The sequence below is a fragment of the Melopsittacus undulatus genome, chromosome 9, assembly GCF_012275295.1.
Source record: "Melopsittacus undulatus isolate bMelUnd1 chromosome 9, bMelUnd1.mat.Z, whole genome shotgun sequence".
Lineage (NCBI taxonomy): Eukaryota > Metazoa > Chordata > Aves > Psittaciformes > Psittaculidae > Melopsittacus > Melopsittacus undulatus.
This window is the reverse complement of record NC_047535.1, coordinates 38,366,280-38,381,577: the sequence shown is the minus strand read 5'-3', so window position 1 is coordinate 38,381,577 and position 15,298 is coordinate 38,366,280. Positions and strand designations below refer to the sequence as shown.

Below are 15,298 nucleotides of genomic sequence, written 5' to 3'. Positions count from 1 at the left end.
CATCCTTTCCAAGGTCACTGGTTTCTGGAAGAACAGTTCTTTAATCTAGACCTACAGCCTGCAGTCTTTTCCATAACACACATAGCTGTGCTCCAGCTCTATAAAAACATATTTGACAATATTAGACCCAGTTACCCAAACAACTCAGAGGACACTGCACAGCTGCCATTCCTTCTTCATGCTTCACCACTCAGCGTAACCTTTACATAATCCACAAATTTGATCAGCTCTAACATCATGTTTTCTTCCAGGCCACTGATAAAAATACTACAAAGCCCTGGATCTACTATAAATCCCCGAAAAATCCTCCATTCATATTCTGTTTCTCACATCCACTATGTTTAATCTAGATTTTGACCCACTGAACATACACAAAATTGTATCTGTTAAACAAGATTCACTTTCCAACAACATCCTCATTGATTATCATTGGAAGAGGCCTGGGAATGCAATTATCACACAAATCCCTTACTTAAATGCATGTTTGATACAAGAGCTTTAATTACAATCTTTGATCCTCCAGAGCACTGGCACTCGCCAGTCATTTAACAGTCTCTTTGACTTCAAGAATTTTGAGTGAATCCTACCAGCAACCCTCCTGAACCAGTTCCTTTTTGAGTAACATCCCATTCTCCAAGTTGACTTTGTAGGCTGTGTGAGTACCTCCAGTCCACAGTCCCTTCCAAGGCTTTGTCAGGTTCATAGATTTTGTTTGCTTTGGGGTTTGGTTGGTTGTTGTTGTCTTTGGGTACAACAACCAGAGTAATTCACATGAAAACAATACTTCAACAACCTATTCATTCCAGAATCAACAACTCCAAATATAAAACCCCCACACTTAATGGATGCTGATAACCTGAGTAAAACCTGCGATGATCAAAGACTGGAGGAAATCTCTGATGAATCATCACATCTCTAAAATATCATTTCCACAGTTCTGATGGGCTCAAAAAGCTTTCTTTGCAAGCAGAAATTTTAGGTAAAATTTTTCACTGTTGAGGGAAGAAAGATCAAGTCAAGATTCCATTACCTCCACTACATTTTAGTTTTACCTATACACTGCTTGCCCTACAAACTCTTTGTACCTGATCAGCCATATCAGCCAAGTAATGGAAGGGTTCTGCACTTGGTAATCAAGTGTCTTGTGCCAGTGTATTGCATCTACTATGGCTTCTATCATGTGTGCAATGTAGCAGAGGAAGAGGACAGAGTCACATCAAGTCATACCAGCAAGTTCATCTCATCAGCTCTCCTGCTTTTCAGACAGGTGTTGAAGAAACTAATGGCAACTGCACAGCACAGCTCAAAAAGTCCTAGGATTTAGGACAGTAGTATAGGGCACTGTTTATAAAGTTTGAACATTGTATTCTGTGTTTATACTACAAGCCACACTAGGGCAACTTAACAGATTTCTTCAGCTTCTTTTTGAAGCAACTGGCTAAAAGTCTTCTACTTCAGATTTCTGCATCCTTAAATGGTATCTTCAGTCATTACGTTATTCAGCATTTTTCTCAAGCAGAGAATCAATACTTCCTCTAGACAGGCTCATACCAGCCTTTATGTCTTCTCTAATGTTTGAATAGTCAGCTGTCACTAATGAAAGTTGATTCATTCTCCCATTCTTTGTTCCTGCATTCAAACTTCAGATACACCTGCAGAAGAGCAGCTCTGGGACAAGCTGGCAGGCCACCACAGAGTGCTTCAAATCACCGCTCCTACTTGCACATTTTAGAGCATGCTGAAAATGATGTTATTAAATTTAAGTCATGTAATACTTTTTTTCTTTCTCCTCTTTCAAATGAGTTCTAGTTACCTTCAAAATGCCACAAGCTTTCTGGAGGTGTCAGGCTGACCTGAACTCCAGCATTCCCACTGAGCAAGAACAAGATTTAAATTATCACAGCTGCTAGGAGATTACAATTGCAGTGAATTAGTCTTGCTCACAGGACTAAACTGACATTTTACTACTCCACTTCAGACATAAAATCAAGTCAACGGTCTGTCTGACCTTCAAGAACTTCTAAAAGCCTATTTTCTATAGTTTGAGGTATTTTTTAAAGCAATGATTCTTGATAAGTTTTCTATCTGCATGCCTACGTTTTCACCATTCCCCCTCCCAAACTCAGATAAAATTATTTTGTTAACAAATACATGAATTAGCATTTGCTGGTAACCACATAAGAAATATCGATCAGTAACTTTCTTAGCATTACTTAAAGTCACTAGCTAGCTAGTTTAAAAGAAAATGACTTAGAGAAACAACAAACCAACAACAAAGCACCACCACCATGTTCTCAGAAAGTCCAAACAGCTTCTCAAGGTGCTTGTTCAACAGTTTTTCCCCTCTCACAGATACCTGTAATTTCACCTTCTTCTTTATCACAGTATGTAATGACACTCGAATTCATCAGCTAATTCTGCCCGTTTCTCAAAACAACAAATGGTGTTACTTTATCATTTATCTTCATCTCTAGGATTGTTTCTTAATAAACATAAACCCCTAGAAACTAAAGGTTTCTAAAAGTTAACAAGAAATTTCCATTCATTGTTCTGAATTACTTGCATATCAGATTCTACACATGCTATTCTACAAGTCTGATTTCTACTTCTGTGTTGGTGCAAGCACTCTTAATAAACACTGATCTGGGGGGCAGGGGAAAACCACAGCTCTCTATAGATTCTTTTATTTCTATGTAGCTAAAAATATAACTTAAACACAACAAATTCCTGTTTTGCAATGAGCATTCTCTGAAGCAAACCTGGCTGTAATTAACTCAAACACAGTTGACAATCAGGAAAATATTATGCAGAAATCAGTTTGTGTAAGCAGAAAACACATGTCTCAGAATTATATCTGAACCAAGCACATAGGAATATCAAATGGCACTTAACCTCTGCAGGAACCAAGTTCTCCAGAATTCAGTTTAAAATAAGAAAGTTAGCAGAGAATAGTTATGCTATGGGGTATTATCTCCCCAAAACTTCTAAGCACCTGAGGAAAACAAGTTCCAAGAATTTACATGAACATAAGTGCACTGCAGCTAACTGCCTCCTTCAAAAACTGCATCTAAATGTTTCACTTAACTCACACCCATAAACAACACTATTTGAAAACACACTTCCTACGTTATTACATTCTGGATTTGAATTTAATCAAATGGGATTCAACTCAGTCCTCATGGGAAAAGCCTTGCTCCACTGCCACTCCCTTCCTAGCCTGGTAACCTGATACATCTCAGAGGTATTTGAAACAATGGAATTTTGAGAAACAAAGTCAAGGCAAGGCTACAGACAGACCTGCTGGCTGGGAGGCACAACCAGCCAGGGGATGTGCAACAGTACAAGAGCTAGGGAAGGCCAGGTAGTCAATGGTCACCACTAGCAACAACAGGAATGTGTGGAAAGGAAGGAAAAGCAACTGTTCAGTGCTGCGGAAAGTGTAATTTGACACGTGTGTATACATACACACATATATACACAGATACACATTAATAAGGCTCTTTTCATAGATGCACAGGAGGATGATGACAGACAAACAGTTGTATGCACATGTATATAAATACATACATGTACATACATGTATATGCACCCATAAACGCAGAATGGAATATGTGGTGGACAGCAATGTGCCCTGGCTGTGACGCAAGCTAACAGCATGCTGAGCTGTATCAAGACCACAGCCTGTCTGAGCAAAGGAAGCCATCACGCCTTCTCACTTGCCACTTTTGGAGCCATCTGAAACACCACGTAGAGTTTCAAACACCCCCACTACAAGAAAGGCATAGATAAACCAGAGCAAATTCATTGGAGGGTTACCAAGATGTTCAGGGGGATAGAGCACTTGCTTGATGCAGAGGGGCTGTGAGGGATGGGTTCATCCAGACTGAAGAAGAAAAGGCTCCCCAGGGAGCTGACTGCTTATCTCCTGTACTATACAGAGGTTATCAAGAGGACTGTGCACAGAGGTGTGTGGCAGGAGGACAAGAGGCAAACTGCAACAGCAGAGATTGTGACCTGACATTAAATAAACAGTTTTCCCTGAGAGGACAGTCAAGCACTGGAAGAGGGATGCAGAGACTGATTAATCTTTTGTCTTTGGAGGGTTTAAGACCTGAGAGAACAAAGCCCTGCCCTGAATGTAATGCTTATGCCACTTTGAGCAACAGATTGGACTAGACACCTCCTGAGGCTGTTTCCAACACGAATTACTCTATGACATCAGCTTGGATCCCAGAGAACACTGTAATGGCCTGTTACAATTCTCTATGCTAGATTATACTTTTCAAATCTCCACTGAAATGGCACCATTATTGATATGAGATGGAAAACACATTGTTTGGTTCATCTCCTCTAAAGAGTACATGATGTTCCCATCCAGGATCTGCAATACTCTCGAACATAAGAACTGGAATTTCAAGATATTTTAGGGATGCAGAAGTTACCAGTTACCCCAGTATAGTACAACTGGAACACAGAGGCTAAAACATACAGCTTTTCTGGAGGAGGAGAAGGTGGTATTCAGTGTGAGGCACTGCCAACCCAGAAAACATCACACAACAGCTCCTCTTTAAAGCTGCAACTGCATCTTTCTTGGAAATTTCACATTCAGCACCTACCGTTAATGAACAACCCCTATTGTCTGATGATCATAGGTCACAGGATAAGAAGCTATGCTGTTCACTCTGTGTATTCAGGATGTATAGCTTCACACCTAGGGAAAGAAACCTCACTTAGCAAACCAAGGCCACACCAGAGCTCCATCAAAAGCACCTGCAGTGGTCTCAGTGGGCTGGTTTGGTTTCATCTCTCTGCTGGGGGCTACTGCCCCTAAAGCAGAGCTATCAAAACAACAGCTGTTTATTCTAAACTAATTGATTTTGCACTGAAGCAGAGAGTCCACACAAGGTCCATTACTCTGAGTCCAGGAGAGGAGTTACCACCTTCAACCAGGCAGCAGGAACATCTCGCATCAATACAGAAGTTTCTGCAGTGATTTCCTATAGGTTAAGCAATTATTCGCTAAGCAAGATTCTTGGATAACCATACAAAGAATATTCCGCAAAGAATATCCAACTTTAAGAAAGTTAAAAAGGCAACCAATTGTGATCATTAGCATCTTATTAGCATAAAAGAGGGGGGAAAGAGCTCCTTTTTCCTTTTTTTATTAATAAAAACTCCCCAGCTGCATACAGACTGTGCACTGATTTACTAAGAACTTTTCAAAGAACCAGGTTTGTACAAATCAATGAAGGGGCAGGCAGGGGAATCAGTGGAGCTTAGAGCATCTCCCAGACGTGAGCACAGGAACTTCAGTCACTAACGTAGCCACCAGCAAAAGTCACCCCCAAACCTCTCCACGCAGGGAGCAGGTTAAAAAGTGGTGAGAGGATCAAATAAGAAGCGGTAACCGCTCAACACACCGAACCTCCCCCTCCAAAGGTCACTAGCGAGTCCCTCTCGGCCACTGAATTATTACTTTACCCATCTACAGATCGCTGCCGTTCAGTCACCGCGGCAGTGTGACAACCACCGCACACGGGCACAGCCTGACACCGTCAGGCCCCGCTGGCCCCGGACCCTCCTTCCACTCCAGAAGCCCCGGCCCCCCAAAATCAGAACCTCGCTTAGGCCCGGAAACCCGGGGTGCACCGACCGAACCTCGGCAGGATGCTGCCAGAGCCGCCCTGCCCTGCGGACCCCGGCACTGTCCGCCCAGCCTCCCCCTGCCCCGGGAGCAGCTCAGCGCTCCCCGCTCCCCCAGGCTCAGCTCCGGCCGCTGCACCGGCACCGGGACCCGCCCCCCCCCCGGCCCGGCGCCGCTGTCCCGCCGCTTCCCTGCAGCCGGGACCATCGCCCCGCCGGCCTCCCACCCCCGGGCCCGGCGGCAGCAACACCCCCCAGTCCCCTCAGGCTGAGGGGCCGTTTCCCACCACCCCCACTCGCTCTCCCGGGCCCGGCGGCCGTTGTCCCACTGACCCCCGGCCCGGGTGCCCGTTCCCCCACCGCCGTAGCCCCCCCCGGGCCGGGCGGCCGGAGCCCCACGCTGCTCTCCACACACCCCGGTGGGGCGGGGCGGGCAGCCGCGGGCCTCCTCCGGCGCGCCCCTTCCCGGCTCGCTCCCATTGTGGCGGCGGCTCCCCCTCGGCGCCGCAGCGCTGGGCTCTCACCTCGGCGGGGGGCGGGGGGCTGCGGGGGGCTGCGGGCCCCGGGAGCTGGCGGCCGCCCGCCCGCCTCCGTGCCGGTCTCGGCGCTCAGCCGCCGCTCGGGGGCCGCATCACCCAGCGTCCGGCCCCCCCCACCCCCCGCCGGAGCAGCCGCAGGATCCCCCGGGCAGCAACAGGCGCCTCCGCCGCAAAGGTTCCGCAGGGCGCAGAAAGGTTCCCCCCTCCCCAGCTGGAGGGAAGGCGGCGAGCCCCGGCCCTGAGGGGCCCGGCTCTCCTCGGTGGCCGTCAGGAGCCGCTGGCAGCGGGACGGGGCTGCTCCTCGCGGCCAGCCCGAGTCCCGCCGGCCCCATCCACCACCCGGGCAGGCCGGCAGTGGGGATGGCAGTCCCGGAGCCCACCTAGGGGCTGGAGTGGGTAACGGCGGGAGCCGCCTTGGTCACTGACGGGAGCTTCCGCTGCTTGTGCTGGTGCCGTCGGCTGTGGAGAGTTACTGCATGGAGATGGGGATAGCCCCCTCCCCGAGGGATGCTGCTAACCAGGCAGAGAGTGCCATGGTAACTGAGGTTGGTGGACTTCAGGGGGTCTTCTCCTCCGTTCCCCCTTCAAGGTAGGGACTGTAGAGCTCAGCTCTGGGCCTTATCCTGTCTGGTCTTAAACCCATAAGGTGTGAAGCTCCACCAGCCTCTGAGCTCCCAACTCCAACACCAGGCTGCTTTCCTCAGAGGAGGAAACTTTCCCTCATATCCAGGCAAGACCCGTTTACATTTACAACCACCACTTCTCATGCTCCTGACATCCCTGGCAGTGTTCAAGACCAGGTTGGATGAAGCCTTGGGTGATATGGTTTAGTGTGAGGTGTCCCTGCCCATGGCAGGGGGGTTGGAACTAGATGATCTTCAGGTCCTTTCCAATCCTAACTATTCTATGATTCTATGAATCTGGCTCCTTCAGCTCCATACCCTCCCAATGGGTACCTGATGACCACCAGAGTCCCCCCAAACCCTCCTGCGGCTCAACCCACCCACTTAACACCCCAACCTTTTCACAACCTCCACATGACTTGCTTAAATTCACCTCCTTCACAGCCTGGGGGGTGTCCAAAATCACACACAGCATTTCAGATGTGATCTAATGAGTGCTGAGTAAAAGGAATCTCTTTGCTCACCTCCACCAGCTGGCTGTGGTCCCAGGGACAGACACAGCCCAGCACACCCGTAGCCTTTGTCACTGCCAGGACACACTGCTGACACCACACCGAGAGCATGCTGCTTATCCTGTACAACAGCAGGAACCCGGTGTTCCCTTTTGTTAACAGGAAGAAAAATGAACAAGAGGAGCAGAGAAAGTGCCTGCCTGGTTCCCCAGGCCAGTACTCAAATATCTAGGGCATGAAAAATAAAAGCAGGAGACTGGTATCTGACTCTGGATATGTAGTGGCATGGTCAGTATAACTCAACCCTTCATCTTTCAGGGGTCTTCTAGATTTCAGGAAAGCCAGAGCTGATCCAGAATGAAAGCACCAGACCACCACAGAGCCACCTCACAAACTGCACGTCCCTGGGACTCTACAAAGACAGGAGGTATCACAGAAAGCCTTCACCCACCTCTTCATCTAGACACATGAATTCCTCCGTGGGACCTCCTTCTGTTAAATCCAAGATGAAATTCCAGGTTTTGCTTCCCTGTCCCAACCTGGCACACAGAGGACACATTCAGAAAGGTATGATGGCAGAAGCCTCAGAGACAGAGTGGAGTAAGTGGAAGTTGCAGCAAGTAGAAGAGCCCCCAACAGAGCAGTGAGTTCTTGTTTGGTTTTATTCCACATTACAACATTAAACAAACGTGTGATGCTTCAGGTGTTTGCTCTACAGTTGCACTGACAAGCACAGTCCAACTAAGGGTGACCTCTTCACAGGCCACTCCCATAAGCACTCCAGCAGCCAGCACCTTCTCCTTGTTCCTATGAAGCTAACCAAGGCAGCTAAAACAGACCTAGAAAATTATTCTTGGCTTCTATAGATGTACAACCACTATAATTCTAAGTCAGTGAACCTTTGTGATCAAACATCCATATTGTCCAGTGGACGTGTTGGGTTTGGCAGAAGGGAGCTGCCTGCAACATCAGGTTTTATTCCTCAAGGAAATGTAAGTATCCTCAAGTCCCACCACACATGGCAGCTCTGGCCCATTAAAAAGCTACCAATTGTCCTTTACTGTCACTGTAGAAGATGAGATTGAAAGAGGAACCCCCTCCTAGGGTAAGCAAGTTCAGGAACAGTATGGAATCTCCCAGGTGGAATGAGTGGTTTCCACCCAACGTGAGTGAAGCAACCACACACAAAACTCTCCAAGTGCCTTCTCACCCTTTCAGACACACATCAACCATCAGCAGAAATGCTACACAAACAAATTGACATGGTTTCTCTGGGGACCAGTGGCTGGTTGCTTACCGCAGTAGTGTGCCCTCTCATCTTCCCTCATGTCCTTCAGCTCAAGTGAATACTAATGGGTACCTGCAGCAGGCTTTGCTCTGAGCTGAGTAGGCACCTGAGCATGGGGAAATTCCCTCAGCTGGATGTTGGAAACACCAATGCAGAGGGACGTGGAGCATCACTCTTCTTTTGCTCCTGCTCTAGCCTGCAAAAGTTAGGCCTGAGTTGATATAGAATCCCTGGCTTCTGCATAGCCAGCCAGTGCACAAGCCCAAGGGGAGACCCATAAGATTTGTAGAGCAGTTGATTTTGACCTGTCTTCTCATGACTCAACTGCACACCAGTATGTGGGGACCTTTGCCATATATAGAATAAGCAGCAACAGATCATTTTGCACCAGGGTCCCAGGCTTCCTCCAGCATCCCACTGCACCAGCTCTAGAGAACCCTTGCACATACATGGAAGGGCAAAGCCTCATACCCAGGGATAAATAGAGTTGAACAATATCCTACAACTGGGCCTGAAAGGAACAAGGCAGACATTATTTTAATACAGAAAATGCCATCAGATTTCAAAGCAACAGCTTCAACTTCTATCTCTTTAAATGATCATATCATTTACAGTCTGAATTGGGTTCTTGGGCAGTATCGGTTACATGGATTAGGAGCTGTAGAGGACATTAGTACAATTCCCCTTCCTGAGGTTTTTACAGCTTAATGGACAGGAAGTGTTGCTGGTGAGCCTCCAGCTTCTGACACTTCAACCAGAACTCCCCCAAAGCTCCCCATCTTGCCTTTGTGCTCTTTTCTGTCCTAGAATCACTCTCAATTAACAGTACAAAAATAAAACCGATGTCATCCATCCCTCCTAAGCTGCGCATGCATTATTCATCAACATGCCCTAATTGATTCTCTCATAACCATGAGCACTTCTGCACTTGGCTATGTTGTTCTTGTCCAGCAGAGCACAATTTATGAAGTTTCATGCCACTTGGAAAGGGCACTTTCAAAGAATCATCTTTCACAACTTTTCTGATCAGTCTTAAGGTAGATCTCACTACACAGAGCCATGAGTTCTCAGTTTTGTGTCTATCAGGTAACTGCTGCACTGATGCTCAGTGTCCTGACTGGGAGGTCAATACTGCTTTATATACTCTGGGGCCTTTCCCCACTTCAGGGTCTTTAAAAGAGGTGAAAAGCAGGATTGGGGAAAGTCTTTGTACCTCTGAACAAATGTTCTGAAGTGCAGTAATTTACAAAACATTCAGGAAGCTGTAATGCCTTTGCAAAAGCTTTCCATGCAAGTTATAGAAGCATCTCCTGAACCTACTCACCCTGCCACAGGGAACAAGGCTCTACGGGGGCTGTCTCTAGAGCAGGAGAAAAATACATATCACATCAGGAGATGCCAGCTCTGCCTGACACTAGAATACTTCAGGATTCTCCCATCCTAAGCTTGGTCCAAGAGTTCTGGAAACTGAAAGCCTGTGATAGGATGCTTGGAAACAGAGCAGATACAGATATTATCAAGGTGCAGCCCACAAACACAGTCACAGGAGCAGGTCTGAATTTCACCCTATAACCCAGGCAGCTGTGAGTCAGCATATGACACCCCATTCCAAGCAATAAATCACAATCCTCATCACTGGCACAAGTGTATTGGGTTTGATGGGACTATAAATCACAGCAATTGTTTCTCAAGTACTCTAGTGACAGCACTAAAACTGCTACAGCACAGTTCCTACTGCTGGTGGACATGCCCTTTCTTAGAGGCTTCTCTTGCAAGTATTGAGTCTAACCCGTGTTACCACCTGACTTGAAGCAGGCAGTCATCTGTGTGCCATGGTGACACTGCTTCATGCTTCCTGGAGACCTTCCCTGGCCAGCAGTGCTACACAGTGCTCTGCATCACAGCACTATCCACCTGCTTAACCACATCTGCATTCCCTCCTTTTCCACATGCCTTTACTTGCCTGATTTTCCCCATTCATTTGGTGCTTGCTCATGATGCTGCTCTTACCATCCCACTGTGGAAGAAAGAAATACACTCCAGCCAGTCCCTCACCCACAGCAGGCACATCTAAACTGCAGGATAGGAAACCTGCAGGTGCTGCCAAACTGTTTCCATCCTGAGAAAAGGATTCAAGCAGTCAGTCATGCAGAATAGGAAAGAAGGTGGAAAATCAGAAGCAGAAATTGACTATTTCTAACATCACACTTAATGTAACATCAAGCTTTGTGCTGAAGAAGTTACCGGGAAGTCTTATCTCAGAGAAGCCTTTTAAGTTCTTGGTGGTTCAGCCCCACAGACGTTTAACCAGTATCAAGATACTCGGCTTAGATTTCACTTGCTTAACACTCTGTCTGCAGCCTTCTCCTTCCGCCACTAGCGGGAGCTAAGAATCAGACACTGGGGAACAGAAACGAGTTTAGTTATGGGCAAGTTAAAGAATCCTCGTTACATGAAACAACTTGAATTTCCTCTGCATGTTTGGCTCTGCACTAGCCCAATCGAGAAGAGACTCAGCGTCATTACAGAGTAAGATCTCTCTGCTTAGAGAGCAGGCATTTATTTTGTTTTCTTAACCCTATGGTGAGCTGCTTTGGGAAGGATTACAATATTATAATGCTGTAATGCCATTGTATAACGCAGCACAGCCCTGCTCCCTGGAAACACTCTTCAACAGCTCATTCTCAAACAGTGCAACCACCTGGAGAAAACAACAGGAAGAAAAAACAGGGCACCACCTTTTCTAGAGGAAGGTGGAAGGGTTTACAGTTTCAGGTGAGGAAAAGCAGTAGCAAAGATTTGATAGCATGCAGAATAACAGGAGGAAATAAGTGCAAGATAGGCTGCTTTGCCTATAGGCAAAAGCACTGATACATTTAGAGAAACGAAACAAACAAGTTTAAGAATTAATACAAGGCAACAACTTACTAGGAAAGGTCACATGGCTGATCCTGGCAATCCCCACAGCAGGGTACCTGGCTAAAACAAGGCTCAGCCTCTTTAGCCACCTACTACAAGGATAAGGACTGTGGGGCCAGCAGCAAAGCGCACGGCGACCTGCGTTGCTCAGACCTCCTACAGACGAGGACAAATTTAAACCTGCAGCTCCAGTGCATGTAAGTGAATCATTGAATTACCTGTGAAGGCCCATTAGCAAATTCACAGCAAGCTTAAAAACGTCTTGAAGTTACATAATTTTCTTCTTGCTCTGCTTAGGCAGAATGACATACTGTGGTGTGATAAGAAATAAGCAAACAAAATATAGTCCCACAGCAACACATTACCACATTCTTGCCCTTCTAATCCCAACCTGAGAAACCTCCTTATGCTCCCTCCCAGGCTCAGCATAAGTCCAGGTAGATGACATGAACTGCTCTGCCCTGTCCATCAGTTCTGTAGCCCCATCATAGAAGGCCACCAAATTGGTGGGGCAGGATTTCCCGTTAGTGAAGCCATGATGGCTGTCACCAAGCACCTTGTTGTTTTTTATGTGCTGGAATAAGACAATTCATAACAATGAATGAATAGACAATTCATAAGGTGAACAGGTTCTCCCTGCTGCTACTTTGCCAAATCCTCCTTCCTAATGCTACAATAAGCTTTCTCCAAAGGAATTAACTTTGATGATACCGCATACAATGGGGTTTTCTCTGTGTAATAACACTGTTTCTGTATGGGACCACCAATGACAGGGCTCTAAAGGGCTTTAATGGCCCTGACCAGCTTCACCTGGGGCTTCTACTCGCACCTTCCTGCCCATTGGCACAGGGACTCTATTTAAATTCAACCCATGGTTATGCTCAATTCTGACTAGTATTGCTGCATGTGGTCTGTAGACCTGCATCTTAGCTTGGTTTTGGTTCTGCTTTACCACTGTAAGCTTGCCTAATGGTCTGAGTTCTTAATTGATGCTGACTGCTATTCTACGGCCAGGGTGGTTTACCTGATTCAGATACTGTGGTATGAGCACTGGCTCATCCTGCCCTGTTGGTCCTAGGATCCACTTAGATCCTGGTTTTGTGTTCCTTTAAGAGCAGTAGGTATTTGCTATTGATAAAGAAGTGAGGGACTACTTCTCAGTCCCTGCTTTTCCCTCTGTGCTTGAAGTCATTGGCCTCTACCTTCAAATTGTCTGCTGATAAAGATTGTGGGGTTTTGCTGTGACTAATAACTGTGTATGAATGATGCTGGTAGATAGGATGGCTATAGAACAGCTAGAAACAGCAACGTTTTCCTGTTTTGCTCACCTTGCAGCTGCACTTGAATTGTTTATTCTGATGTCTATTCTTGCAGATGAGCATGGCAAAGGAAAGGGTTTGGTTTGGAAGCAAAGAGGTATATGTGCAATTAAATGAGTAATAGTAAAAGATGTTTTGGTTTTGAGCAGATGCACACCAGGCAGAAGGACTATGGGTGGATTATCAAGGCTTGGAAAGAGAATTTAGTGCACTTTTTATACTAATGCTGATAAGACCTACATTTGCGTCTTCATTTTTCAGACTCATCCAGGGTTTATATTAATCTGCAGCCATAAAACAAGATAGCTAGCTTTTCTCTCTGCTTTTCAGTCTGTTTTTTACTCCCTTTGTTCTTCATGTGGAGATAATCTTTTGTTTATTAGAACACCTGTAAACACTGCAAATGCTTTGATTTAAGAGCTCGTTCTAGTGATTAGCACTAATTTCATTTTTTATTTATTAGCAGTAGTGTTTCCTTTTCAGTATAGTGATCCTGAGGCAATGCACCATGTGAGACTCCCTGCTCATACACTGAACTGCTTGCTCAGACAATGAGCTGTTAGTGTCATCAGGAGCTGTTCCTTTCCTAACACTGCACTGGTGTCTGTAGTTGTATTCCACTTGGAGCCCTGCAGCCATTGCCCACTATGCAGAGCTTGTTGTACTAGAGGGGTTTCCTCAACCCCCTGTGCACTGCAATTAGCACTTAAATGTTTCAAACAACTTCTATTATAATATAGGTTGTATTTAGCTGTAGGATCTTCTGTTTTGTACCTATTTTCTTTGTTGCTACTCTGAAATCCTCCTGTTTTATTATCAGTAGATATTAGTCACATTCATGATGCCAAAACATCATTCTAAAACATTGGTGGAGTTGAACATAATCGTACTGATGGCAGAAACTGATGTGCTTAAAAGCCATAATTCATCATGCTCTACCACCCCAGCATTTCCTGGCACTGGGAAGGAATCTCACAGCAGTTATTCCTGCTTTCTCACTCAGTGGGTATATACTGGTGTAATTCAAGCAGTGCTCTCTGCAGTCTCTGTCTTCCTGCAGCGGGTGTGTGAATTTTGGAGTAATCTAACATCATTGTAGTCTGCTTTTCTTCTGCAATATGGAAACTCATGTTTTTCACATGAGTGAAAGCATTTTCACTCGTGAAAAACAGCCCCTAAACAACAACCATTTAAACTACATTAAACAGCATTTCTCCCTTTCATTGACTCCTCTGACTTTACAATTGCTTCTGAGATTCAGGAGCTTAAGGAAGTATCTTTGTTTCAAAAGCACATTTTCATTCCTCCAAGGCTTTCCATCTGTGGGGCATGATTTAACAAAATAGTTTTGGTGGTGAATGTATTTAAGTAGGGAAATTATGGAACTGTATTTATGAAGAAGGTAGTCTTGGGGCTGCTTGTATGCATAAAATGTCCTGATGCATAAAATGGGAAGGCACATTTAAGTGTTGTCTCTTCACCTGCATGGCTGGAGCCTAGGCAGGTGAATGACCTCTCTTGCTCAAATAGAACATGACCGCCCCAGGCCATTGGCAGGGCAGGAGAGGAGGATAAAGAAATCAAGAGGCTGGGTGATTATTTTTGGAGACTTACTGTTTACAGACCACAATAGCAGTTGAGATGCCAACATACCTGTTGAAAGAGCTTTGGGGACTGTGCAGCACTCCGTTTCAGGCACTGTCAAAGGGTTATGAAACAGTAAATGGTTGCTTTTTAACAGTCCAGTGGCTGGGATGTCCTCAGCTATGTGGAGGAAAGAGAGGTCAGATCCTTTCTTTTCTCCAGCTTCTGGTAAAAGGAGAAGCCTCTGGGATTCCCCTCCTCACTCTGTGTGATCAGCCAGCACAGGCCCTGTCCAGATGTCTCCTTTCTGACTTGCAGTTGTACTGTGCTACTTCCTTGCTCCCCTCTAGCCACTTTCCTCATTGACATGGCACTGGTGAGAACAAAACTGGACAGTAAATTAATCTGTACAGTTTATATTACTGTCTGCACCCTGGTCTAGACCACACAGAAGATGATTTTGAAAACATGTATTTGCTGAAGCTTATTGGCACTAGGAGGAGGAAGGTATTAGTAACAGTTTCAGTCTTGATTTATTTCCAAGCATCCAAAATAACTACACAAAAAAGGCAAATTAATCAGCAAAGCATCCACACTGCAGCCAAGCTGCACACACCCATGGTGGGGGATTTTTCGGATGGCTGAGCCTGGAAACACTGCATAGCAACCAGAATTATGTGATGTATTAGAGGAAAAATGAAAGAAAAACACAGAAGAAGTGACAGAAGAAGCTGGAGAATGACTGGAACTGTAGCTGTAGAGAGTTAGGAATCAGCCAAGGAATAGAAGTAAAATTTACCCAGACAAGTTTGCATATTCCTATCAACAGCTTTCATGGGCACAGTGACCCTGGTGTGCTTTGACATGGAGT

General features: G+C 45.8%; 1 protein-coding gene across 3 annotated transcripts in view; it reads right to left on the bottom strand.

The window, feature by feature from the left end:
- RAD54L2 (RAD54 like 2) overlaps positions 1-6,278 on the bottom strand; it is a 70,015-nt gene extending 63,737 nt beyond the window's left edge. For 2 of the 3 annotated variants that reach the window (XM_034066080.1, XM_031042341.2), the window contains exon 1: positions 4,617-4,700. The gene's annotated coding sequence lies outside the window, so the exon portion shown is untranslated. Of the gene's footprint in view, positions 1-4,616; positions 4,701-6,167 lie in introns of those variants that run through there. The other variant, XM_034066078.1, reaches the window with a different exon arrangement.
- Between the last annotated feature and the right edge of the window lie 9,020 nt (positions 6,279-15,298).